Here is a 22081-nt window from a genome sequence, read left to right on the forward strand (position 1 = left end):
AGAAACATCAAGAGAAAGCAATTATGAAAGCAGCATCCTCAGACCCATGTGGCCTATCACACTTTGAATTTTGCATATTTTCCCTGCATGCATTTTGCCTCGACCTACTTGTCAATTTACCCCCTTTTGACTCCAATAGTGCTCAATAAGGAGCATCTTTTTTACTCTGCGTCCTTCCAGCTATAGTGGAACTCATCTCCATGTAGGTGAAATAGAAGTGGATAGAAGTCCCCGCTGTGCCATTATTAATGTCTTCCTGTAAAATGTCTCGCCTCTTTATCAAATCGGCTGAATGTCTGAGTCTATCTGCAGTACTAGCTTTGTTTATATTTCATATAAATATGTGTGTGTGTGTGTGTGTGTGTGTGTGTGTGTGTGTGTGCGCTTTCTGGCATTATATCCAGTTTTGGGTCACCTGTGTCGGCCACTTGTCTTCTCTAACATTGCTTTCTATGCTCATTAGATGTTCCCGCTGTACATGTGTGAGTACAGCGCTAATACAAGAAGTCATCATGTCGCATTTGCTCTCCAGCGTATCGTTTATAACTTGAAAATGTTGAGCCAAAGCCGTGCAGTGACATCACGCGATATAGATACAACTACTGTGTCTGGTCTTTGAAACATCAAAGTGGCAGGAGGGAAGAGAACTTGCAAAGTTGTGGTTTTGATCAAGCACTTAAGGTTTATTTTTGTGTGCCTGGTTAACCTCTATTTGCTGGTGGAGGAGACGATGATATGAAGCACAGAGAAGATTGTGTGATCAATTTTTCATTGCCAAGCTAGCAACCGTGCGGTGCTTTTCTTTTGTTTTGTTTTTCTTCTTCCCCCAATCCAGTTAGGCCTGAACAAAGAGCGGGGAATAAGAAGTCACAATGGGTAAAGATTTGTATTCGTTCTGAGCGTAATCCTTGATGCTGACCTCATCTCTGCCTCTCTTAACCGCCCTGCCGCTTTTACATTAAAACAAACGCACAGGTTCTTTCCTCTTCTGCACCAACACTTTTCTTTTCTGTACTGCTGAGTGGACGCATAATGTGAATGATAGTTCACAATGAAACACCCCCAAAAATAATAAGTAAAAGGGAAGTAATGAATAGATTCCAAAGCAGCTGAGAGAGAGGAAGCAGTCTTAAGGCAAGGTCTGTGTGCCCTTGGAACCTTTATGAAGTGCAGTCAGCAGAAAGCCAGCCAGCAGATTGCTTATCACTCAGGAAAGAATACATCATTCAAACCATTCACTTGTGGTTTTCATATAGGTGTAATTTTGGATGAACACAAACACATAACATGCAACTGCGGTGCAAAGTCATACTTGAGCTCCATCCTTGTGCCTACCTGTGCTTAGCAATCTCGCCCTGTGTCGCTAGCAGGGGTGGGGCATGTTTTTAGTCATCTGATAGGCCTCCTCAACATCAAGTGCCTGCTCGCACATCCTCTTCTAACTTAAATGGCTGTACCTGAGGCGGGAGGGCAAGGTGTAGTTGTGATAAAAGAAAACGCTGTGCTCAGCTGGTTTTAGTACCTTTATCTATAATCTCCAGATTGATTATGGTTTTTCTGCCAGCCGTGCAAATTGTTCATCCCAATAAACTGCACTAGAAGCCACCTTAACTCTGTCATGTCCAGAGCAAGATACATTTGTATAAGGTTAGAATATATATTAATCTGGAACTTTCAAGTAATTTCTTTTAGGTGTGTGTGTGTGTGTGTGTGTGTGTGTGTGTGTGTATCAGGATTAAAAATATTACGTGAATCTGTTTTTCTTGGCCAAATACACAAGGCTATATTTCCCTGTTCGCCTTAAGAAATCAATGTTTTTCTTTTCTAAGGAGTTCAAATTAAATTTAAATTGAGAAGACTTGATTGTCTTTTTAAACAGAAAGCAACGTATTATTTTCCCTGTTTTGTTAAAGGATCAAAACAAAATCCAGATATAACTGAATATGTGGACTTTAACTTTGCTGATTAGTGGATTTCTTTTCCCATGGGACAGAGCCAGGCTGCCTTTCAACCCATGTTTTCTGCAAAAAAGTTTCTTGTTAATTTAAAAACTCTATATTTTTATTCTTGGTCTCTGCAGATCATCCAGTTTACAAAATCAGACATTAGACATCAGTGACATTGGCCTAAAGACCCATCCGTAAGCTGCTAACCAGTTGGTAAGGAAAAAAGTGTATTCCACAAACACTTGGAGAGTGGAGACTAAAGATGTCACCTCTTGAACTGATAGCAAAACAGTGCTGCACCAAAAACCTCCTTGTGACTGCTATTGCTTGCTAGCAGATTTCCCTGGTTACCTGTTAGGGCTGGGTATCGTCACTGATTTCTAGAATCGATTCAGTTCCGATTCACAAGATCCCGAATCGATTCGATTCAATTTGAATAAGAATAACTTTATTTATCCCGAGGAAAATTCTTTTGTCATGTACATGCTCAAAGCAGCAGGAGAGACAGAGGAACAGATGATTAAGATATATAATATATACAATAAGAATAGTAATATACAGTAGTAGGATAGTGCAAGACATAGTATCAAATAACTCTATAATAAATAAAAAACTTAACTATCAGTGCAGGCGATTCTAGAAAGTGACAGTATTGTGCATTAGAATAAAGGGAGTAGCAGCGTATGATGGGGGGATGAAACAAATATTCAATAAGGGGAATTTTGCCTCTGAAAAATTTTGAATCTGGGAAATTTTGCCTCAAACAGTCAGAGATATTATAATTCAGATCATGCATCAGTACATTTCCATATTTTTATATCTATAAAAAGGAAGTTGACACTTGCTCAAAGGTGTGAGCATCACAGCAGATGCTTTTGTGTCAAAGTAACTGAGGATAAAACAGAAAAACATGAAGGTGATTTTCCTGGCCTGGGATTTTATAGAAATATTCTGCAGTACATCAAAAACGAAAGAAAACCATTAATCAACATATGAACATTACCTGATGCTGCTGAAGTAAAGCAGAGCAAAGTTACAGCGGTTTTATTAGAGACACAGCAACGCGTTTTGCAATTTTGCATAATTTTAAGAAGTTAAAATTTCTTCAGATGCCCATTGAACAGCAGAAATGAGGCTTTCTTTTTGGAAGTAAGTAAAAGGAAAAAACAGCGGCCGACAGCGCTGGTGGACTTGTGCGTAATAAGCAAGCGAATAATGTGGAAAACAGATTTTTAGATGGGAAACTGTTCCTGAAGTACACTGAGAGAGAGAGAGAGAGAGAGAGCTGTGCATGAAGTGTGATTTTATTGTGGTGGAAACAAAACAGCAAAAGTCAGAGGAAATTCATGACGATGTTTATGAGAAGCTTAGTTTGGATCTTCTTTTGCTGCTGGTTCAGTCAATATTGTTTGGAAAGAGATCAAACCTGCAGCTTTAGAATCAGCGCAAAAAGGGCGTAAACACAAAGCGCGGACCCGCCCAAACATCCGAATCAGCGAGCTGTCAGCTTTCAGCCCCGACCGTGTCCGTGCCGTCGGGTGAGAAAGGCACATCTCACTGATTTTGATCCGTCGGCGGGTCCGCGACGGTTTACGTCTTTGTGCAGAATCCGTATACCTGCTCTCATTTAGTGTTTTAGCTGTTTGGTGGTTGAAATTTTGTGAGGTTTAACCTGAGATTCTGCGGTGTCGGGCAAAAAAAATTTATGTTAAAAAATCGATTCAGGATTTTAATGAATCGATATCACGTTATCCAAGCCAGAATCGAGTTTAATCGATAAATCGATAATCGAAACCCACCCCTATTACCTGTAGCTTTCATGGAAGACACCGTCTTGTCTGCAAACACTTGTTAATTAAATAATTAAGTAAAATTTGACAGCAGCCATCTTTAAAGTTGAAGTCGTGCATTGCTGCTTAAACCAACACGTTTCTGACTTACCTACTTTCAAGGTGAACAGTCTCCATTTCTGGTTTGCATCGCACTCTTCATAGTTTCACTACCACTTAGAGACTAGTTGGTAAGTCTTTGCATCATCAATCCAGACTAGGGGCGATAAGGGAAACCTGTGGGTGACTAAAACAAACACAAGAGGCTTTCGCTATAGCACTTTATACCTCATTGTGGTCAATTTCACATTTTGGGGAGTGTAGCCGTTTTTCCCTAGCAGCCGGTGATACCAGGGAGTCCTTGATCAGTCTCTAGGCCGACATGAATGGTGCTTTAGCAACTGATTTCAAAATGACTGCCAGTGTCCACCAGCAACCACTCAAAACCAGTCAGCGGATACTTATTTTTCCCCTAGTGACTGGTGGTTGCCAGCCTGCCGCTAAGCTTGCGTGACTGGAGCCTCAGCAGATTTCAAAGAATAATTTCTAATTTGCTTCAAGCCAAACGTTTTCTGATTGTCTGTCTCTAACAAGTCTGCCTTTTTAAAACCTGCCCTTATTTGGAAGTATGAAATGTGTATATCTTGCTTCTTTAGCATGCTTACTGTTCTTAAATTGTCTTCTAAAATACAGGTGAGATAAACTGGTATGTTACCTTTATTACCGTTTGTTTTAAAGCAGGTGAACAGTCTTTAAACCTTTCATGTTTGATGTGATCGAACCAAAAAGCAGAGAAAACCAAAGTGAAAAACATGGGTGGAAGAGCAGTTTATCACAGAGATCACTATCATCTTTTCAGCTAACCCTTGGGAAACAAGCAAGCCTAATTAATTCCCAAAGTTAAACAACAGTTTCTTCCTTTTTTTAAAATGGAAAGTCACTACATATGTATCTGATGTGCCTATTGAAGTCCTTTGTGTATAGTTTCCGTCTCTCCTTCATCCTTTTTCACTGGTTTTGAGTGGTGGTTGGGGCTGAAAGAGCACCTAATGGGCTGCGAAATGTCTCCAAAGCTAGAGCAACAACAGGAGCTAATGTCTCAAAGCTCTTCTGAAACATCACAAACAGTGAAGAACCCTGACAGTGCAGAGAAGAAAGGGGGGCATCCCTGGTTTCCTCTAATGTGTCAGAGAGGCCATTTTTGCCACTCTAATTGTAGTGAAGCTTTCTAGTGGCTTTGGCAAAATGGCGTAATTACCTACTGGAAAGGATTGGACTCCACTGTTGGCTGCACATTGTAGTGTCTCTTTTTGCCATGAAATGCAAGATCCCAGTTGTAGCTGCTCTGACATTTGCTAGTTCAATCTTGCAACCGTGTTTAGTAGGCGAAATTCAAGAGTCTGTTACCGACGGGCCGCTGTGAAATCCTACAGTGTGCTATTTAACAGAGACAGGATGGTTTACCTGCATGTAACCTGAGAGCCACTGCTTTGTAACCTAAGGGATGCAGATTCACAACTTCCCTTATTTGCGTTAATTGGAACATGTGTTTATTTAAATGGAAGCATATTTAATGACATGCCGAGCTTGTACGGGTTTTATTGTATAAAAGACGTGATGTTAGAAAAGACCTTGATGCGTTATCCTAAGTAATAAATGCCTGTATCGAGGAGAAGCTTGGTTGAATGCAATTCTTGATCATTCACAAGTATTTTCTCTTAAATGTGGTGAAGCGTGCAGCCCCTTCTGCTGCTCTTCCCCCCTCAGTACCAATTAAAGCTGTTTTTCTGCAGCAGATCTTGAGCTGATGAAGACAGCCACTAAGAGCTCTTGAAGTAAAGTCACACAGGGCCTGTATGGCAGATGGTTTGTGCAAGAATATGTGCAAAGAGAGAAAGCAGCAGAGAAGGAAACAAACAAGCATAAAAATGGCAGCCTGTCTCCATCGAGAATTTCCTATTTTCTACCCAATTTAAGACATAGCATTTCCAAATTTTCAAACTTTTCCTCAAAACTGCTGTCAGACCTGCAGGAGTCCAGGGAAAACATAAGATCCCGTTCTATGGAGAATTGTTGCACGCCATCTTCTAAAAACTATCGAGACAACTCAAGTATTTCTCAGTTGAAAAAAAAAAGAAAGAAAGAAAAGAAAAGAAAAAAGCAAGATAAAAAGAAAGTGCTGGGAGCTGCTTGATCTTGTAGCTTTGACCAGCTCTCCCAGCTGAATGGAAACTAGCTTTGCTCTGGCCTTTTGCTACAAAGGCGGAGACGGCAGAGACTCAAGGCACAGAGGACAGTGCCTAATGGCTACAAGTCCGCCTTTCCCCACTGGATTACATGTTTCAAAAAGATAAGGCTTGATCAGTATTTTTATGGAGAAAAAGCCTCTTTTTGTGATGCAGATGAGAGAAGACAGGAAACTTGCTGGAACCAATGGGTCTAAGGCTATGTGCTGAGGTTTAGAGCACACAAAGCAGGAAAAATAGATCACACACACAATACTTTTCTCCAGGGTCAGACCACTTTACTGTGCAGTCTGTCTTTTTTTATAGCCACATGTGTTTGTGTTGTAAGAGCACATGATAAAATAGCCAGTGAACGTTGTCGCGCTTTTGCCATAGAATCATAGAACCTGCTCGCATCTGCGCCTCTGTTAATGTCTGCCGTCGCGTATACTTGACCAATTAGTTCACACTTCATTTTAACATCCAGTCTGAGACTAATGAAGCCACATTTCCTGGGGTTAATTATACCAACATTATGTGATATTATGGGGAACAGGAAATGGCAAAGCACGCTTTAATATCTCCCCCTTTCATCATCACCTCCCACTGTGGGAGACTTTCCCCTCTCCGTCTCTCCCTCCACCCCTTTATCTGTCTCTTACCTCTTCTCTGCTTGGTACTTTTGAGGCACATCCCGCTTTTCTCTCGCTGAATAGCACAGTAGCATTAAGAGCCTGTGAGACAAGACTGGTCCGGGCAAATCCCTACGCAAATTAGAGTGGAGAAACCATTATTAAAGCCAATTGCCGATGCCTGCTACTAGCAGTTAGGTTACGCTGTTTCTTGAAATAAAAGGCGAGCAGTTTTTATTCCCTCCTCGCCCCACCTTTTTTTGTTTCCCCCTCCCTGGCAGAGTTGCACGGTGGAACTGTGTCATTCAAGTTCTGGCTTGGAATTATAATGTGTTACGGAGCTGACATTCGGATGAAGCCTGGACCTCAAAGAGGCACGCTCGTGATTGGCACCCGGGCTTGCGCAAAGAGCATTAGGTTTTTCGTTTCGGAAAAAATAAAAGTCCTAATATTTTGCTACGCATTTTACCTCAGACACTCAGGTTCGGAGACACACACAAAATACTCGAGTTTGCTTTCATGTGACGTATACTGAGGTGATTGCTGTGGCTGGCTTTTAACTCTTGCATTTGGTACTTTTCTCTGTCAAACGGGTATTTCAGCGAGAACGATTTGCCTGTCAATCACAACTGTATCTCAGTATTCCTTACTTTCCTGCTCTGAGGATGCATTGAATCTGCACACGCGGGTGTTGCAAATGAGTGCGCATGCCGCGTTCATGCTTGTGGGTTTCTGTGAGCGTGCACGTGTCTGGGTTAGATAGGGTGTGCATGTGTGTATACATTAGGGCTGGGCGATATGACCCAAAATTCATATCTCGATATTTTTTAGCTGGATGGCGATATAAGATATATATCTCGATTTTTTTTTTTTTAAAGCCATAAGTTAAGAACAAAAAGAGAGTTCTTAGTCACACTGTGTCCCAGATGTCACACGGGCACTTTTATTTACATACAGCGTAGATGTACATGAAGAAATTACTCAAAAATAAATTATCAGCATTTATTAAATAATCATGGTCCATAAATAAAAGAAAATGTTGTTTTTGTGCATAACAAAAAGCTCACAATTGTGCAGTCAAAATGTAAACTAATAGACGCTGAGCATAATAACAAAGAGACAGATTTCACAGCTGCACCACGTCTCTGAACAGGTGCCATTTGTGGTCCTTATACACACACAGTACGTATCACTCCGCGAGGCTCCTCCCCGGTAGCCATAATCCTCCGACATCAAGCCGTGCAGCTCCGTAGCTTAGCAAAGTCATATTAAAATTTTTTTGACAGATTGCTGAGCGCTGTGTACCACATAACATCGGTTCGTGGTCAGTAAGCACAACCAGAATTCATACATAAGGCGCACTGTCGAGTTTTGAGAAAATGAAAGGATTTTAGTCCGTGCAGCCCCTCCGGGCTGCATGTCGTTAGCGCGGTTAGCTCGTTAGCGCGGTTAGCTCGCTAACACGTTGACACCGTCCAGCCCCACGCACGGGGCCATCCGCGGTAATTCGCTAACGGAGATTTCCGCTTTCATCTTGTCATTGCCTTGTCATTGTCAGGTGAAGCTATGGGGGAGGCGGAGTTGTGTTCAGTGAAGGAGAGGCGAGGCAGAGTAACGTTGCGTAGAGACAAAAGTGGACGAAAGAGAGGCAAACCTGCGGCTCCACAAGTATAATTATAACGTAACATAGACTATATCGATATAAACGATATTGTCACATCTTATATCTCGTATGAAAATATATCGATATTTTTAAAAAACTCGATATATCGCCCAGCCCTAGTATACATGCCAGGAATTTTATAAGTACTAATCTGTCACTTCTATAAGATTTCTGCTGGAGCTGACTTCATGCAGAGAATGTCAACATGCCAGCTGACAGAACCTGCTGAGTTCCTGTTTCCTTGACGTTTATTGTAGCTGCACTTCCCTCTATGTTACCAAATTACTTTAATCGACCTTAACTTGACACGTTAATATCATTTCAATTCTTTTTTGCTCTCTTCCGCACTGCTTTACTGGATTTTTTTAACCCCCATTTAGTGGCAAATTTGGTATGTAGAGCACATCCAGTCTCACTGGGCCCTTTTCCATTAACGACATAACATTGTCGTGTAATTATTGCTCATCTGCACTTGAAAGTAGACGCCATTTAAAGCGATAGAATTCATCAGTAATGTTGCCACAGTTAAGCACATTACACTTTTGTTAACGTGAATAAATGCTTTTAATGTACTAATCTTACTAAATGTTTAATCTATCCATTTTGTTACAATAGAACGGCCACCACAGAGAAGATGTTCCTCTTTTAATCTTGAGGGTGTAGACACTGAAATAGCTCCAGGACTACAATGGACTGGAATGCAAAGTATTACCACTTCTCTTCTTTTTTTTAAAACAGAGACAGAGCAAGAACTGTGAAACACTCTGTAAAGTATTCTCCCTGGAAAAGAAAAATGAAACTGGTGTTTTCTCTGAAGTATGAAGAGGCGTCTGTTTTTTCTCACCTATGACAAATTCAAATTTCCTTTGCTCCCTTGTCACATAACTGTCAAGATCACTGTGCTCTTACAGTTTTCTCCCTGATCATCCAAAAGAGCACATTTACTATCCAGCTGTGAGCCAGGCACTCGAGTAGTAAATGGCCATTGACATTTTAAGCATAGATGAATTAGGCCCAAACATCAGCTTCTATTGTTTCTGCTTCTCATAGATCCCCATTGGCCATTCTTTTAAAACCATCCCTGGATGGAGCAGTCTGTTCAGGAGGAGGCAGGGAGCTGTGTGACACAAAATGCATTTTTTTGTGATGAGCACTTGTGTAATGTTGTTGTATTTAAGTCACCATCTTGCTATTTAGCCCCAGTCTGTGTGTGTCTGGTGGAACTCTGTGGATGCCAGTGCAACTTTTATGATGTTCACACTGATGCAATTGCATCAGATGCCTTGACAGCTGCGAGATGGGTTATCATGCAATTGAATTTTAATTATTTTCAATTATGATTTTGGCTCCCCACAATTAAATGAGCATGATTGAGTGATATTTAAAATGGGTGTTCTGCCATTAGATTGCAAAGGAAAAGCAGGGTGCTTGCATGTGTCAATCACAACCGTTCCCTACAGTGACCAGCTTGAAATTTCCTGGGCTAGTCTAGACGGGTAACATTATGTTAAACAAAACTGAAATGTCTGGAAGAGCAGAAGGTTAGGGGTTGTGCCGTTATCATCGGTGTTTGGCTACAACTGTAGCTTGCCTCCACCAGTCTGTGAATGTGAGAGTGAATGAATAGTGGCATTGTAAAGCGCTTTGGGTACCTTGAAAAGCGCTATATAAATCCAATCCATTGTTATTATTTGGAAATCCTTCAAGTTTAGGCCGAATGATGTTAACTAAAAAGCTATAAAGCTAACGTACTCTAACATATGAAAATACACCACAAGCTGCAGCATAATTAATGCATGAAGGCCAAGAAAAACACTGCAACGATTGCTAAAGCAAATCATCCAAAATCAACTCAGAAGTACATAACAGTGAGCTCTGTGTATCCATCTAGTGCATAAAGCTGGTCTTAAACCAGAGCAGTCGCCTTCCATTTGGACAAAGATAAGTGTCCACCAAGCATCATGACTACTGATGGTTTTTGGGAAATGGTAATGGACAAATAACATGTTGGGCACTTTACTTGCGGGTACTGTGAATGCAGTGAAAGACGTATTAAACCTGATTCTTTGATCCCCATGATAGAACAGAGAAAACCCGACTCAGAAGTGGTCAAAACATTTAGAATTCTTTATTCAATCATCTTCCGGAAGAGAGAGCCCTGCACAGACCAAAGGCAGATGCAGAATCTCTAACATTAGAAGCTAAAAATGTGTCTCATATAAGTGTTATTTTGGTACTTTACACGTCACACACAGCCTCGATACAAACAACTCCTTATATGTTACTAGTTCCTCTTTTTTCTGTCTGGTTTCCTGTTTTTATTTATATGCTTGTACAGCTCTACACTAACTTCCTGTTTTTCAGTCTGGCTGAGCACTTAATTTGTGAGTCAAAAGTGGCCTTGCTTTACACGTCTTTATTATTAAAATACACAAAACAATATATATTTAGAAAATGAGCACTAAGAATATATGTTTATTCCATAACAGACGTTACATTTGCCTCTAAGTGATGTGCTTAGATCAGGTGAATATACACACACACATAATTATTTGTACGTGAAGATGATTTGATTAACAGGAATGTACAGTAACAGTCTAAAAGTGAATCATATGTCCCGTGGATTTAATTCCTTTTAAGTTTTGGTATCATTTTTCTTTCGTCATTAATATTTTTCATGCTTCTATTATGAGATGCACCCATTAAGGTGACTAGTGGGACCAATTTTGTTTTGATGCAAACATTTGTACAATAGCAGGAATGTAGCAGCGTATGGATGTTAAAGCAGTGTTATGTTTATGTGACAGTGCAACAAAAACACTTTTGTCACTAAAACCAGAGAACAGTGATAACACATCATTCTGATCTCAATATTGATCAGAATCCTTGTACAGCCCTTTCATGCAGTTCTGCAAAATATGGTGATGCCACCCTTAGATTGACTTCTAACATCACACCTGATCTGAACTCTAGTGCCAGCATTAGGTCAAAACGTGTAAGTCGGGTAAAACTTTCCACATACATTGGCTTATGATCCAATACATCCAAAAATAATATTACCATCATTTTATGTTTATGTTTTATGCTAACACTGTTGCCTGTGATGATGAAACATCAGTACTAGTGTTTGTGAAATAGGTATAACTCTGGGTTGTGATATGTAAAAAGGCACCACATATTTCCCAGGAAAAGAAGAAAATTATTTGCCAACCGCAGCCACCATAGAGTGTGCGATATAAAAGAGAGATGTTACAAGCTGTGGATTATTTTTAAAAGCCTTGGTGTAAGTATTTCAGTCAGTGCCATCAGGGTTTATTGAAATGTCAAGAGTGGCGGATCTGATGCCAAAAATACTGCACTACCATAGACTCGTAATTCACAAGTTAGCCACATCCTTAAATTATTAAACTAGCAAGTGAAATGAAACCATAAACCCCATTAGGAGGTACTGGAGTCAAGAGGCAACATACATAAAGTTGTAATGTGCTCGATTTTATTTTTTCTACTTTTACCTTGCACACTAAATTGCACTAATCACTAACAGAGCCATGTGGTGGTTTCTTCTGTGTAAATGTTGTCTCTGTTTGCAATTCAATACTGCAACTCTACACTGGGTAGTTATTGTCAATAAAGGACTCGAGGTAAAGGGACAAGGTGGGAATTGAAAACTAGAAATTGCCCTGAATCGAAGAGAATTTCTTTAGAAATAAACAAACAAAAACACAAACTCCAAAAGAGAATTGGTGTGAGCTGAGAAAGACACTAAACAAGTAGGACAGCTTTTATAGATGAAAGGCCCGGGTGAGATGCATTAGCTGATGGCTCTCCCGGGTCGGCTAATTCTCCTCACACACACACACACACACACACACACACACACACACACACACACACACACACACACCATCTGAGCAGCGAGGTTCCACTTTAACACCTACAAACAAGCCAAATCGGTCTGATTCACCAGCTTCAAACTCGAGACCGACTTAGTGTAGAATTACATGTGAATCGTCCATGAGGTTATAGTTATTGTTATATTAAACTTCCTTTAACATCCCCAATTCAATAAAAATGAATGAGATGCTACACATGAAACGAGGATGTCGTCCATAACTTGTGGTTATGTTAAAATTGAGAAAGTTGGACTTTTTTCTTCTTGACTACCCAAAATGAACCTGTTTTGACATTTCCTTGTCGTCACCATTTTCCACGCCTTATCATACCAGTGCCCGAATGCATTTGGAATTGATTGAACTGTTTTGCCCTCTTGATATTTTTCATGTTAGAGCCAGAGGAAAGATAGCTTATTGCTGGATCAACCTTTCCAAACAGCACCTGTACAAACTGTTTTTTCTTTTCTTCATCCCACTCTTTTCCAGCTCCATCCATCTCAAAAGCACCCTCTGTAGATTAGCTCTGCACAGCACCGGTGGAAGAATGAAGCCAGCTAGAATCAAACATTAATCAGCTGCTGTTTTATAAGACAGAGGGAGCCTGCTCCCCCCCCTCCTTCTTGCCCTTAGCCTGCCCTACCACCAAATGTTAATGTGACTGCCATTACTCATTTATGAGCTGCTCCCTGCTCACTGCCCAGGGCTTGGTGTCCAGGTGCAGGCTTGCTTGCGGGTGCACACTGCAGGTGGACAGCTGTGCCAGGGCATTCAGAAGCAGCAAGGCCAGGTCTGTTTTTAAAAAGAACTGGCCTGGAAGGTGGAGCTTTTTTTGGTTTGTGTTCAGCTGTCTGAAATAGGGTTGGAGAGGTAGTAGGCTTCAAATGTGATGTTGTACTTACAGAAAATAATAGGAGGAGTGACAACACAACATTTAGAAAAACAAAGCAGTCATCAGAACTAATAGGAGCATTTACTCACGTAAGATCAAATCAAAACTGTCCAATTTTTATTCAGTAAATGGGCGATATAATGTGATGTATTCACATTTTGCCTGTTGAAGCTGGACATAAATCTTGCAAAATTGCCTTCGTGGTGAGACTAAGTATCTCACTATGCGCAGACAGGCAGTGTTGAACAGTTAGAGCTGAGTGCTGGTTCTTCGTATCCAGGACACAGAGCGCAGCAGGAGTCATCCTTATTCTTAGTATAGCGACATCAATGAAGGAGAGAACCTCTGCAAAGTGAGACACGCAGACAATCGTTCCTGACGGTGTGCAACGGGGTTGCTTTCAGTGTCATGTTGTGAGGCAGAAATTAATGAAGGAGGGAAGTATGGGCTGTACACGTGTCGAGACCTGTTACAGTACACAGTATGTGTGCAAGGAGAGATAGAAAATAAAGTTAAAGCACTTCTAACACAGTGTGTCACAAGCAAGCAGTGCTTTTCTCGAAGCTGACAGTGACAGTTTGGTACAGTATCTTGCACAAGAGGGCAAGGACTGACGCACCGCAGTGTTGTTACCAAGACTGGGTAGGCTTTCTGTGTTCCTGTGGCGTGCATGTCAGAGCAGGTCGAGTCCAGCGCATTTGTGTTCTATAATATTTTGGTCATTTCATTTTGTGAGGGCATCCATCGTGTTCATCTTTACCTGTGCCAAAGAGGTTATGTTTTTAGTAGCATTTCTGTGCCTGTCATTCTGTCTTTAAACCCAGTAGGTTGAAAAGTCTTGAATGAATTCTGATAAAACTTACGGTACAAGTGCAGAGTGGAGTCATTTTAACAATCCATTAAAATCTGCCTTACAGATCTTCAAGGTCAACTTAATGAATTACACAGGTCTGCAAAAAACAAAAAAATTTTCAGCCGCATGGGATGTTTTTGGTAAATTTGAGGGTTTTTAGGGTGCTGTATCCAAAAGGATCTTCTTTTCCCTCCATCATGTACAGTTTTTTTGCAAAACATGAGGAGTTTACATTTTTAAAAAGTTACAATAAATTACAATTAAGGATGCATAATATTTCAGAGATCCCTTACCTTTCGCTATTAACAAAATAAACCTGTTGGGACATGATCATCTCAATTCGTCGCATTTTCTGTTTGTATTTCTCTTGAGTCTTGCTCTTAGAAATATTAAATGAATGTAACAAATCATTTCGGATTTTGGATGTGGTTTTTGACTCAAGTATAGGATACCAGACTAAAAGGGAAATTGTACGCTTAATTACACTACAAACATGAGTTTTGCAAGAAAACCTGACGAGATGGAATTTTGAAAATCCCGGTTTCAGTGAGTAAAAATCTATAAGAAATAGACAAAAAAATAGACAAAAAATCCTACGCAGTTTTTTGGTTGCAGACCTGTGTTATTGGTTGAAAATTGACAAAAAGTCTTATAACTTAGAAACTATGATTCTTACAAGTTGTGGTGTGTATTGTCAGCATGTAGAAAGTACCGTTAAAATGTCACATTTGACCTCTGACCTCTCCTTCAAGGTCAACAGATTGATCTGAAGGTGAAAGTGATAATAATGCTATACAGAGCTATTGTTTGCAATGACAACATATAGACATACAATAAATGATATATGGGGATTCTAAATAACATGTTACTTTGAATCTCTGACCTTCTGTTCAAGGTAAAATGAGGTCAAATATTCATAAAATGTATTTTATCTTTAAAACGATGCTTAGAATTCCACTGCTTTTTGCATTGGCAACATTTAGGAAATGATACTGATATGTGTGGATTCTAAATATCACATTATAGATGTCCTGTTTGTCCTCTGACCTCACTTTTACATTTGATATTGTGTTACATCTTTAAAGAAAGTGTTGCCAAGAGAGAGAAAATGAGTTGCCTAGTTAGTTGGAAATATACTGTAGTATGATATTATATAATAAGCTGAAGTTATTTATTTCCAGTTTGCAAATCAATACCTGCCATTTCCTACTCCTACATGAAAAATATATACAAACTAGGGCTGCTCAATTAATCGAATTTTAATCACGATTACGATCTGGGCTTTCAACGATCATTAAAAATGACTGAGCCGATTATTAGCCCCTCCCTCATTTATCCGCGACACCTTAAAGGCCGGTCCGTGAAAATATTGTCGGGCATAAACCGTCCGTGGCGCAAAAAAGGTTGGAGACCGCTGATTAAGAGGACCCGAGGGAAGCTCGGAAAGCTAAGCAGAAGTTATTTGGAGAGGAGAGTGACTGCCGTTGGTTGAAAAGAGAGGTAAAAAAAACTTCAGTGGTGTTGCACACTATTTTATATTATTTTTTAAAGTCATTGTTAACCCTTTAGATCCGGTCAGAGCAGCACGCTCCGTTTTGCATAACTATTTTTAAATCCCTGTAGAACCTGGACCGTGTAAGCTAGCGCAATAATTTGTTTTGCATATGAAACCGGAGGAGTTGTACTTACATCTGATGCCATCAGCTTGTCTTCGGTCACGGTTTCCTTCCACATAAAGCTTTGCAAAAACTGCATAAAAAGCGCTTGCAGCAACAAAAACATAATATTCCAGAAACACGCTTTGCCGATCCGATCAGCTGTTCGTAACACTTCCCACAGTTAAACAGACGTCAGCGCGAACTGTCACATGTCCGCCATGTCCTGCCCGAAACCGGAAGTGACGTCATTTTCGCGGAAATTGTAGTTTTTTTTACTTGTAGGCCTTAAAAGCCTATACTGGTCATGTTTGACTTTTCTGAATAGTTTCTGGGATGCTTAGAACTCGAATTGCACTGCTGGAAATAGTTTATTTTGATGCTGTTTTCTTTGCAAATTTGCATCATAGGATTGTTTTTTCGTTTTTCCTGCAGTATATAAAAATTGATGTATCTCCAAAATAAAACTATGAAGACACTCAAAATAAATTTCCTGTTGTAAACTATTTTTTGCAACTTTTTTGTATTTAAAGTTTTGAAGGATAAACCTCTTAAATTTCTCCAAGTAGAAATATATGCAAAAAAAACAAAAATGATTTTCAATTTTTTTTTTGTAGTTTATTGCACTTTTTTGCAATTAATGTAGTTACTATGGACTTAATGCATACATATTATTAAAATATGGGCTATAATAGTTGTATAGCAACTTGAAATGCTCCCACAAATGGCACTACAACATGTAAAAATATAATATAAGCTCTGGCGGACTTGGTTCTATGGTAGGTCTTAAAGGGTTAAATAAATATCGTCAAATAATCGAGATCTCAATTTCAGTGAAAATAATCGTGATTATCATTTTTGCCATAATCGAGCAGCCCTAATACAAACTATAATACTATGCCCTTTAAAGTAAATACTGAGTGAGATGCTCTCTGATGGCTTCTTTTTATCGTATGCTTTACAACCAGTCAGTAAAAGAATTATTCTAATTGCACTATTATTGTCAACTTGAAAGGATAACGATAAATTATTTTGTGTAAAATTAGTAAGTAGTTTCAATCCTTTTGTAGCTCTGCCAAAACAGCAAGTATCTGTTGCATATGTACTGTAGAATGAATGATGCTGAATATCATCAAATGACAGCGATTAATTTGCGAGTATTGCAAAATAACCAGAGGAACATGTGTGTCTGCTATGATTTGATGTTGTTAGTTTTCTATTACTTGTGAGTCTCTGTGAGCTTTTGTGCATCAGCGACACCAAAGACGTTGCCTGGTGTGAAGTGGCTAATGATTCAAGAACGCTGCAGATCATCACACAGTTGTGGTTTGCAGGTTGCTTTACTCGTTGCCTCGCCCTTTCCTGCCGCAGCACTAATATATCAATAGAACTCAGTTGGTTACTGTCCAGAAGTCCTTCTCTGTGTCCGTGCATGTTTAATGCCTTCACTAGAATTACTACTCTCGCCCACGTGTTAGCTTTTTAGTGTTAAAGTTCCTCTGTACTCAGCGATATACAAATAGTTTCTCTCTTGAACATAACAGGGAGCTTTGAACAGTATTTTTTTTCCTCCAATGCTGAATATTTTAAAAATAATCAACCTCCAATGGTGTAGCTCGGTCTATAAACATCACCGTTGCACATGAGGAAAAAGCTCATAGAGTTTCATATTTATTTTAAGAAAACTTGCCCAGGGAAGGCGTCTTCTCCTTCATCCCACTCTTGCCTGTGGAACTTTGTGCGTCTGTGGCCTTGGGGGGGTTTTCTCAGCATGCGGCACAAACAGGAAGCATGCAGCCTGTGGCTAAAAGGTAGATGCTTCTAGTAGAGTGTTACAACGCACACATACACACATATACTTCTCTCCTATGGGAGTGCTAATCCCCAAGAGATGAAAGAAGGTTCCCACTGCTCTCTGATCCCTGTGTCCTGCTGTAGCGGTTCATTTGGTGCCTGGCGGAGAGAGACAGGTCCGGTTGATGCTCCCACACACGGTGTCCTTGGCCGAAGAGCAGACAGACTTAGGCCAAGCCCCATGCTGATCCAGAGAGTTCCCCTATTAGAAATCAATGTTCTTTTGACACCCCTTTCATTTAGGTTCTCTGTGTGGTGTGTCTGTATCACCATGGAGAAAGGAAGGGGGGGAAAAAGGAAGCAGAGAGAGACACAGGGAGAGAAAGATAGGGAATGTGTATGCATACTGAAGACCTCTTCACACCTTAATGAATGATGTTTTTTCCTCATGGGAAGCCAACTGTTAATGCTAGATTATCTCCTCTCCTCTTCATTATAAGAAAGAGAGTCTTCTGCTGAACCTTAAAGCTTTGGAGTGGTGCAAAAGTTCACTTAGAGTCCATTGACCATGTCTACTTTCATTGTGTTTACACCTGAGCAGGAATTCCTATGTGGGTACGTGCATAGGAAGTATAGCCTCTGCGCTATAGGCACAATAAATTGTTAAATAAAAGCACTTCACTGTCCTTAAATAGGAAGGAAGAAGGGAGATATTTCCTAGCATAAAGCTGCTTTACCTTCTGTGAGGATAAATTTAGCGACAGCCCCCGTCATCTCTGACTATACATAGAACCGCTGCCTCTTCTACTGATTGATTAGGGTCTTTGTGGTCTTTCTGCTCAATGTCATGAATTTTAAAGAACAGATAATAAACTCTAAGGGCCCTTATTCAGCACAACACCACTTAATAGGAAAATTGGCAACCTGTGTCCTCTCCATTTAATCACAAATACAGTCCAGATGACTATCTTTAGTTCTGATTATATCCGTAATCCTCTGCTTCAGTGCCAGTCTAAATGGGAAATAAAAGAATCAGCGGTGAGGCATTGCTCAGTTTTTCTTCACAAAGGTCTGTTCTTCTGCACCTGAATGTCTTCTAAGGCCCGACATTTAGCCAGACCTGCATAAAATCTCATTGTTCTCTATTGTGTGTTTGAGCACTTTGAGAGGGAAGAACAAAGGAGTCGTGCCATTTTGCGAAACTGTAAATGCATGTGAAGAAATTAACCTTGGCTTCTCACAATGTTTGTCTCCAGCTTCGCTTTAGTGTTTAACACTAAACATGGCGTGTTTAAATGTGAAGGTAATACTACGGATGCTGTCAGCAATAACAAAAAAAAATATGTTTAGCAGCCTCTGGCTTGGTCAACACATTTCCAGACACTGAACCTTGTGATATGTGAACTTTTTGTAACTGCATGTTGCTCTAAAGTCAACATCTAGGGCGACATCTTTATGGACGAATATTGAATTCAGTCTTTTCATCCTTCAAAAAAATGTCAAAGAAAAAAATAGACTGATTTGATAGAAGACGTATACAGTGGCAGAGCTCCAGGTTCAGTTCCTGTATACATGATCTTGTCTAATTAATATATATGTTTACCACAGCTTTTAATTTTCTTATCTCACTCAACAAAAGGAAAAGCAAATTTCCACACTAGCATTACTGTAATGCAAGCAGTGCAATGTTAACTGAGTGGGAGACAGGTAGGAACTTTGCAAAAGTCGAGAGATAACAATACACGACCTCACTGTATAATATTAATGATCACCATAGCTAATAATGTGACAACACTACTTTGATGTTAAAAACCATTTCCTTTAGTAGTCCGATAAAACTGCTGCTCGCAGAGTAATGAGATAATCCGAAAGCTCGCAGCCTAGTTTCTAATGTTTCATCCTGTTTTGCTCCACTCTTTCATCCCCTCTTTCACCCCCTCTTTCACCTTTGCAGAGCACACCATGCCGTACTTTAACCTCCTGCTAAAACAGGTGGCACTTGTTCTCTCTGCAAAAAGGACACCTTTGTGAGCTCATAAATAACAATGGTGAGCGTTAGGGCCTTGTAGAACACATGGGGGCGGTCACCTCCACACAAGTAGGGCAGCGCTGTCCGTAGAGGATTGGGGTGCATCCTCTCTCGGTCTATCCAAAAGTGGCTACCATCAGCAGGTTTAGAGTATGAGGCGCCTGGTTAATATTTAGGACGAAGCACGCTGAACATTAGTTTTCCCCCAGGCTCTGCTTTCCTCTCTTTCTCTGTGGTGCCAGCTTTTGCGACAGGTGTCTTTTCTGGCCGGGATGTGATAAATGAAAAGCTGTTTGTCTGGAGCAGAAAATTAAATGCACCCTGTAGGGCAACAAAGAAAGAAGAAAAAAAACAACACACCGCTTCCAGACGTCTTGAACTGGATTAATCAGATTGTAAAAAGGTGCTCTCTTGAGACCTTCATGAAAAGAACTCTTCCATTAGTCACTCATTAACAACATAATTAAGTACTACAATATTAACTTCCGAGATGAATTTTCCCTTTTGCTTCAGAGTACTGTGATAAGTCATTTTTTATGGCATTGATTAAACCCTCAAAACTCCACTATGTTCATCAGAATGAAATATATATATATATATTTTTCTTTTAAAAAAAAATATAACTGCAACTACAAGATTTAAAACGGTTACTTTTCACTGGAAGGGATTTTATTTTTTCCAACAAGTCGCTTTTCCAAAAAAGTCATGTTGAGGATTTGTTACAGTTTTTGTGGTGTTCCACTGTGACGCTTCATTTTGATGACTTTTTGTGTTGACGCGATACGTAGCTTTGCATTTATATCAACACGTAAAAATGTAAGTTTTTTTGGTGGTTTTTTTGTCATCGTTACTGTTGGAGTTAATGATGCTGAGAGAGACGGGCACCGCTCTGGGGTGGCTGGAGGGATAGAAGACACGTACCTGCTTTCTCCTGAGACACTCATTAAGCAGCACGGTGTTCACATCACATCACATCGCTACTTGGGTCGGCAAAGGGCTACGTTTGTTGCTTATTCATATTTCACTCCGTGCACATGCAAATATTTGCCTTGCGGGGCTTAATAGCGGGCCTAAATGGTCTCTTCAAAGAGTTAAAATAAGCAGCGCCTTACCTTGTTACTGGTGGTTGTGAGATGGTAAATGATAGCACAGTAACGGAAATCGTTGCAGGCAGCTTTCTCCAGCCAACAAAGTCCCACACCATCGCATAAAAATATTAATAGATTTGACATTTCTTGACAGTATTATTAACATAAAACTAACATGTGCATTTATAAACAGAAGTGCTTTTGTAAGAAAAGACTTTCTCTTGGAAAGGGAAGTCTTTTGCTTAAAAGATTTTTTTAAAAACCTGTTTATATGCTGCATTTTTACTTGGAGAGCCCATGCGTTGCAGTGCAATCATGCGCACACATGCACACATGTACAAACATGCCTCCTTATCCTGTCCACCCCCGCACAAAATCACCTGGTAGAACAGAGTGACCTCGTTCTGCCAGAACCCTTCAGTCATCCACAGTGCCGACACACATACACACAGATACTCACAAACAGTGCACACACAACCCTTGCCTCTTAGTTGGCCGTGTTGAGTGCAGGCTCCCAGCGAGCACGCTCCCTCAGCGGATCTGTTAAACAATTAGCTCAACAGTGAACACTGTAATGCACATAATATATACACTAGAAAGGTTAGCTGGCATCATACAACCTACAACATCCTATATTAGGGTGATGACAGAAAATGACGACCCATTAATAGGGATGGGTATCGTTTAGGTTTTATCCGATACCAGTACTAAACCGGTACTTTTGAAACAGTGCCGGTGCTTAAATGGTGCTCGAACCGGTGCTTAAAGAATGGAGAACACAAAATTGGTCCAAAAACCTCTCATGTTCAGCTGTTTTTTTTGTAAAAAGATAACAATTTTAGACTTTTCTGCAGCTATAGGGGATTTATGGCATCACTCTTGGCTGGAAGCAGTGCTTAAACAATTGAAAAAACAAACTTTGTCCAAAAACTTCTCATGTTTAGCTGTTTTCCACTTTTTCTTTGGTCACTTTAGCCTTTTTGGCCAGGGTGACGGGAGTATCTGCCATCGAACAAGAAGACAGCCGCATGTAGCTACGACGGTGTTTGCTAGTTCATTTTACCTGCATTAATGTAATAACGTGGTTAGCCTACTCAACGTAAATTACACACGAACAACATTAAGCTACTCACGCAGAGAAGAACTGCTGCTGCTGCCATCATCATCCGTCATCATTTCTGCTACACTGGCAGGGCTAGGGGCCAGGACTCTACTCTTCGGGTTTTTGGGGGATGCTGCTCCGGGTCAGATAACAGGCAACCCACGCACAGTAGATGTGCACGGTGTGAGGTCTCGCAGCAAGCTATCAAATACGGCGCATTTCTCGGCTTTTAACAAAATGCTATAGGGCTTTGGAGTTGACGTCACGCCGCAATGCATTGTGGGAGCACGGCACCATTTTCGGGGTCTACGAATCAAATCAAACACCGTGTTGGAACGACGATTACAAGATGCTTAAAAGCTGCTCAATAGAGAATGGACTGTATAGAGACCGATTGCGTCCAGAGGCGAAGCGGCGGTACTTGCAGAAAATAGCGTGCATTGGAAATGTGGACCCGTATGCAGCTGTATGGCCGGAGTCGCA

The 22081-nt window shown here is 40.4% G+C and overlaps 1 protein-coding gene across 1 annotated transcript in view; it reads left to right on the top strand.

Moving 5' to 3' along the window:
* cdh4 (cadherin 4, type 1, R-cadherin (retinal)) overlaps positions 1-22081 on the top strand; it is a 228239-nt gene that overhangs the window by 87379 nt on the left and 118779 nt on the right. The gene's annotated exons all lie outside the window — the stretch shown is intronic.

This window comes from Diplotaxodon limnothrissa, linkage group LG5 (assembly GCF_057381915.1).
Source record: "Diplotaxodon limnothrissa isolate DT_005_m linkage group LG5, D_limnothrissa_male_GT1.1, whole genome shotgun sequence".
In the NCBI taxonomy this organism is placed as follows: domain Eukaryota; kingdom Metazoa; phylum Chordata; class Actinopteri; order Cichliformes; family Cichlidae; genus Diplotaxodon; species Diplotaxodon limnothrissa.